This window comes from Lactuca serriola, chromosome 7, assembly GCF_051521515.1.
Source record: "Lactuca serriola cultivar US96UC23 chromosome 7, Lser_US96UC23_V15, whole genome shotgun sequence".
Classification (NCBI taxonomy): domain Eukaryota; kingdom Viridiplantae; phylum Streptophyta; class Magnoliopsida; order Asterales; family Asteraceae; genus Lactuca; species Lactuca serriola.
Genome location: NC_136414.1, coordinates 168,568,644 through 168,575,411, shown reverse-complemented (window position 1 = coordinate 168,575,411; position 6,768 = coordinate 168,568,644).

Here is a 6,768-nt window from a genome sequence, read left to right as displayed (position 1 = left end):
GAAAGTAGGTTGCTATAATTAGTAAAACTTAGATCCTAAGGTGCATGTACACATAGCGATAAAGAGTTTTTTGTTATTCCATTGCACATATCTTATGTGTATTGATGTATTCAAAACCCAACAAATTGTTCAAAAGACAATTAGAATGTGTCTTACACGTGTAAAACATATAAATATAATTTAAGTTAAACATATTACTAATACAACAAGTATATGAGTGTTACTATATACTAACAAGTATATGAATACCTCATAAATATTGTTCAAAATACATCCACCTTTGTCTTGAATGTCTGACCCACCATAAATTCTTTTTTTTTCACTTCCCCATGTGAACATTTAGTTGTTCTACTCAACTCTTTAAGCATTCTCTTCCATTCATCTTCATGAAAACCTGCAAACTCATAACCATTAGTATCTATAAATCCCAACTCTTCGTCAAGAATGTTATCCTTACATCTCTGGTATGATTTTTTTATAATTCCATGTTCATCTTCATCCACAATATTATGAAATTCCACTCATATCCACATCTACATATATAGTAGGTTTGACTCTTCTATTTTATAGTCATTGTCATCATTGTCTTCACCAAAACCATCTCTATTATCATCATCAACCAATCCTTCAACATTTTCCACTCCTTATTGAGCTTTATCTATATCTTCAACAGTGAACTCAACATCAAAGCCACTTATCACTGAATAATCTTCTAAAAGTGGTTCAAAATCATCAACTCCTACACTATGGACTCAACTATCAGGTTTGTAACTTAGTTCTTCTACGCTTTGGAAGTTACAATCAACATGGTAACTTGGCACTGGTTCTTGAGCTTCAACTTCATCTTCATCAACTAGCTCCTCAATATTGTTGAAATTACCCTTCCGTACTCTTTCTTGAGCTTCAACTTCATCTTCATGATTGAATTCATGAATTACATGACTTTATTGGCTAGCCTGTGACATTCTATATGGTACAATAGACTTGAATAATTATGGACTTCATACACATCTATTACTTGTGACTGCTCGACTAGATACTTGAGAGGTTCATTTAAATCAAGCTTCTTACTACATGAACATGCTTCTTGTGACATCCCCGATTTCGCGGTAAGAAAAGACCGACTTTTTTATGCTTTATTTGAAAATTAGAGTATACTTTTAAAGAAATATGTTGCGGAATTTGTTCCAAAAAATATGATAAAGAATTTATCAAAGCATTTCCGAAAAAATGTATTTTCATTATATTACAAACCTCAGGATGTCATTGTCAATACAAATCAAAAGCATAAACAAAAACAACATGGGCCACAAAAACAACATAGGCTTTACAACATTCTATTTATTTCTACTGGCCTATAATCCATAATCTCTCATCAGATCATCGCATCTATGCTCTTGTGTCACTACTTGTAACACAAGAAATTTAGTGGGTCAGACTTGAGATCCTGGTGAGTACACATGGTTTTCAACCCACAATAAATAAGTTTATTATTTTCATCAAATCATTCGACCGGATTACCTGTTCCCGTTATCCTCACTTTACGTCCTAAAGCATTTATTATAAGGTTCCTAGCCTAAGGATTTTTCATCTGGGTGGACAACATTGCTTAGGGGATTCCTCAACAATACATGTCAAATAAGGCAACCATGAGGGAGATGGATTACACCTAGTGAGCACGTAGTTCAACTAAACACCTACAGGTTGCGAGTCTGCTAGCGTTCCACTGGACTGTCTAGAATAGTCTGTGGCCGTCATCTATACTCTGCTAGATGACTGGATCATCGTAAACATCGAGGCATCTCATCATTTTATTTCATCACACATCAACTATTTCATCCATCCATGTTTTACCCAACATATTTATATATATAAAATACATATACAGTTTAAATCATAAAAAAATATTTAAATCGTTCATCCAACATAGAACTCAAGTAAACATATAATCTGCACACATAACACGTAATTTATATAAAATACTTCATATTTATGTATAAGATGAAAGTAACTATGCACGCACCTGATAAAGTGGTGATTCCAACTTGGACAGTGCTTCGCTTCTTAACAATATGATTTCCTTCGACGAAACTGGGAGGTTTGCTAGAAACCGAGCTCTGCGGGCACAAAACTTTCCGAGCCGAAAAGCTCTTTTTCTCGGAGCCTTTGTGCGCTCCGGGTCCTTCTTCTAACACTAGGAAGATTCTAGGGCACTACTAGAAAAACAGCCTTTTACGACGCTCGTTAAGCGTCATAAAAGGCTCAGACGATGTGTAAATGCACGTCAAGGAAGGCCCTGTCATAAAGAGAGACGACGTGCATTTATGATGCTCATTTATGACGCGCGTTTACGACACACAATGTGTATCAAGGAAGGACCTGTCATAAAGGAAGACGACACGCATTCGCGTGTCGTAACCTTACGACGTGTGTGTTGTCAAGAAAGGCCATGTCATAAATGAAGATGACACACATTTTTGCGTATCATAATTTTAAATGTTTAAAAAAAACATTATTTATAGATTTACTAATTTTCAAATTAAATTTGTATTTAATGTCTCATAATAGAAATAAAATACCATATACAAAAAATACAATCCATTGCATAAAATTTAATGTCATATAATTCTATTCCTTACAATATATAAATTTGCATTCATCTAATCTACTATGTGTTTCATACTAACAATTGGAATGAAGAATGCAACACTTGCATTTGCAGCATCTTCTCTCTTTCAGCTTGAGCTTTCTTTTCCTCTTCTAACTCCAGAGCTATTCGCTTTCATCATCAACCCTGCAAACACAACACAAAATCACTTGTCATTTTCATTCTACTTTTAAAATTAATTCTTATTAGGATATTCTACTTTGAATACAAGATGTTACAAATCAAGAAACTTACACAAGTTTCCTGCATCATCTGAGCATATATGTACTCATCAACTCTCTGCTTTGCCAAAGCAACCTATTTCACATCAAATTAAAACTGATTTTAATCAAATTTGTATTATAAAAATATTAATCTTATTTTGATAACTAAAAGTTACAATTTTTTTAAAGGAATAACCAACCTGCTGAGCACTACCACCCAAGTGAATTTGTCTATGTTTGTTTTCCCCTTTCGCACCATGAACCTGCAAGACACGAGACATTAAATAAATCAAAATTAAAACAAAATTCGATTTTTTTTCCTTTCAGTAACGATTAACATTTAACAAAAAAACAAAAGGGTTGTTTTTTTTCCTAAAATCTCTAGTCATTTTGCTACATACAATAATAAAAATATAAAATTATAAAAGAACAAATTAAAATTTAAGGAAACATTTCATACATGAGTTAGAAACATTAGTTTGTACCCCAAAACACATTCCAGAATTCAAGGGTAAATTAGTCAACAAATTTAATTTAAGAGAAGTAGCAATGTACATCCTCTCTTTCAGGCCCGATTGTGGCCTTTGCTTTAGCAAATGTTGAGCTCCATTCTTCATATTCGGTTCATTGCAATGGAGATTGCTTCATGGGCTTCACGAGATATAGCCCCGAGAGATATGCCACCTGTATAGAAACGCTCAACGATTGAAGCAGCGGATTCCACCTTTTCAACTGGAATCGGGGATCGTTCACTTTTAAATTCGAAAAGATCCCGAATCACCTGGGGTCACAAATTGGAATCATAGCTATCAGCTATATGTTGTCCTTCATATTTACATGCTATGAAAATAAGAATCAAAAGAAGTAATAGATGAGCCAATAACTCACTTAGAACCATGAAGAACAACACTCAAATGGAGTAACAGGGAAAGATTCCATTGAAAATCATGCTAGGGTAAGAAAAATGATAAAGAACAAGCAAATTGAGATTTGAGAATAATCACGCGCTTCCAGGTACTAAAAAGCCTGCAATTACAACTTTTAATAGAAAATACCTAAAATACCCTTTCCCATTTTGGCCGTCCTTGCATATGTGAACTTTAATGGAATGGGGGTCTAGCACAACATAAACTTCTACTGAATCTAGTGTTATGTATTTTACTTGATCAAGCAAATTGTGGTTTTGGTTTTGGTTTTAACTGAATGATGAGGCCCCCAAACCGATCTCTAAGCCCTCTATCAGCCGAAGTGTATAAACTTGACACACTTCTTTTCTGACTTGAAATAATCATCATTTTAGAATAAGAACAACAAGTTTGAACATGAGAAGAAAAGTTAATCAAACAAGAAAGTGTTGTTGAGTTACCTGAGGATATGTAACATAAAAAACAATGGAAATCTAAATCGGGGAACAAAAAGGTATGTCATTTTGACCTTTACTCATAGGTGGTAAAGAGTGTGACTTTCCTCTTCCGAAAACATCCTTCTTTGAAATCGTTTCAACATCTCGTTCCATCAACACATTCTGCTTCACATTTCGGAAACATATAGTTTCACCTGATGATAAAAGAATCTAGTTATAAAAAAGGGTGTGAGAATAAAATACATCAGCTCTGATCTCACATAGTGCTTTAAGGATTACAAGACGAATTGTGGGGTCAAGCTCTTTGTATGTTTCCATTTCAACTCTACATAAGACAAGAATTTATAGTTTAGTTGGAATTAATATGAAATTAGGTGTTGACTTTTATGAATGAAAATAAATGTACCCTTTAGCTGTGGTTAATGGAAAATCACCCTCAACAACCTGCAGATTAGATGGTTTGAAGTTATTTTAAAGAAGAAAGTTAAAGAATTAGGGTTTTGGAAAGTATAAATATTGAGTGGCATACCCATGGCCACCACAGGCTAAGATTCTTTGAGAGTGCTACAACCCAAGCATCTGGATCTTTTGCAACAAGTGCAAGTTTTGCTATCACTTCAGCATCTCCCAGAGAAGAATAGAGCAAAAGCAGACCACTTAAATAGTTTGCATGTTTCAAACAATCTTCCGCCATTTCCAACTGCAATGTTCTATAAATCATTATTATTATTTTAGATTTATTTATCTAAACAAAAATAAATATATTGAAAATAACACATACCAGTCCAGTACACATTGCTAATTCTCACAATTGCTTCCATTTCGACTCACTTTGTAGTACTAGTGCAATATCATATATACACATAAAGAAATGTTATTATTAATTAAAATTCATAAAGTCAAGTATTGGAATATCTTTTGCTTACCTTCGCAGTCTCTAGTTTAGTAAGCTGGATGCCTAGTTCAAATCTATAATCAGGATCTGTGGCAACTTCTAAAGCTTCAACAATCATTCCACGTGACTCCAAGAAATGAGCAACACTATCGAAAAAAAATTCATATATTAAATTTCTTTGGTTTATCTCAATTCTTAATATACTAAACTATACCTGTTATGATGCTTCTTTGGATGTGAAGGCAATACATTACTAGCTTTGTCTAGGTCACCAGAAGTGGTCTCATCTGGGTCAAAACGTAACAGAGACATTATGTCAAGCACCTTGTGGGCGCCAGTCCTAACAGAGACATTACGTTGAGCACCTTGTGGGCATCAGTAACTGATTCGTGTTCATGCTAACAACCCTCCAAAGCGGCTTTAAGAGTAGATAAATTGAGTATGTGATATATCAACCATTAGTCCAGTGGATGGTGGTGCATTTGAGTCACCAATTGGAAGATCAAGGTCACAAGCCACAACAACACAATCACCCAGCAGATACGAGTCGCAGAAGCGCTGTGACTGGAACATGTTCTTGCAGTATTTAAAGAACCACAAACCACCGGTGACGCTAGCGAGGTGCAGCGACGCCCACGTGATTGAGTTCCTAAAGTACCTCGACTAGTTCGAGAAGACGAAGGTTCACATGACAGGATATCCTTACTTTGGCTACCCAAACCCACCGACGCCATGTGCTTGTCCACTAAAGAGCCTCAACATGCTCATCGGCAGGCTCAGGGCGGCGTACGAGGCACTACTAGAAAACAGCCCTTCAAAGCCCTAGTTCTTTTCGTCGAATGGCGCTGATGAAAACATACGAAGACTTGGCGACATCGTGGATAGAGAAGAGTAGTGTCTGATGGCGCTGATGAAAACATACGAGACAAACACTCTTTACATAATCCATGGCCGCTTAGAGCTGATAGGGTTCGATGCTGGTGATGACGGCTTAGGGCTTGCAAAGAGAAGGGAGAGAGAGTGCAGATCAAGGTACAGGAAGACGGGCTTAGGTGGGTGTTTAATTTTTTGGGGTTCGATGCTGGTGATGGCGGCTTAGGGCCTCACAATAGAATTAGCGTTCTTTGTTAGAGGATTGTAGAAGGAGAAGAAGCATTAGGCGGGTGTTTAATTTTTTGGGATTTCATTTCCCACCATCGCCGATTGAAAAAAAAAAAGCGAGAACGCGTTCCCACCATCGCCGATTGAAAAAAAAAGCGAGACGCACCTTCCTAAAAAAAATAATAAAACGACATCTTTACACGATACGCTTTTTATGGTAGGTGCCCTCCCTGTTTTTTGTTTTGGACATTAATTTTAGGGCGCGCAAAAATGTGTGTCTTCTATCCTTCACATTTTTCAAAGCTGACATTATTTTTTAGGGCACGCACAAGTGCGCATCCTCTGTTAGCGCGTGTCATTGTTTGCGCGTCATTAAAGGGTTGTTTTCTAGTAGTGGGGGTTGAGGTGTTTAGAGAGAGAGAGAGTAAAGAGAGAAAGAAAGGGTTTTTGGTATGAAAATTATGGCTGCCTCGCACCTCTATTTTCAGGCCTGAAGCTGCGGTTACGCTGGGCGTACCCTCGCAGGTACGTTGTGTGT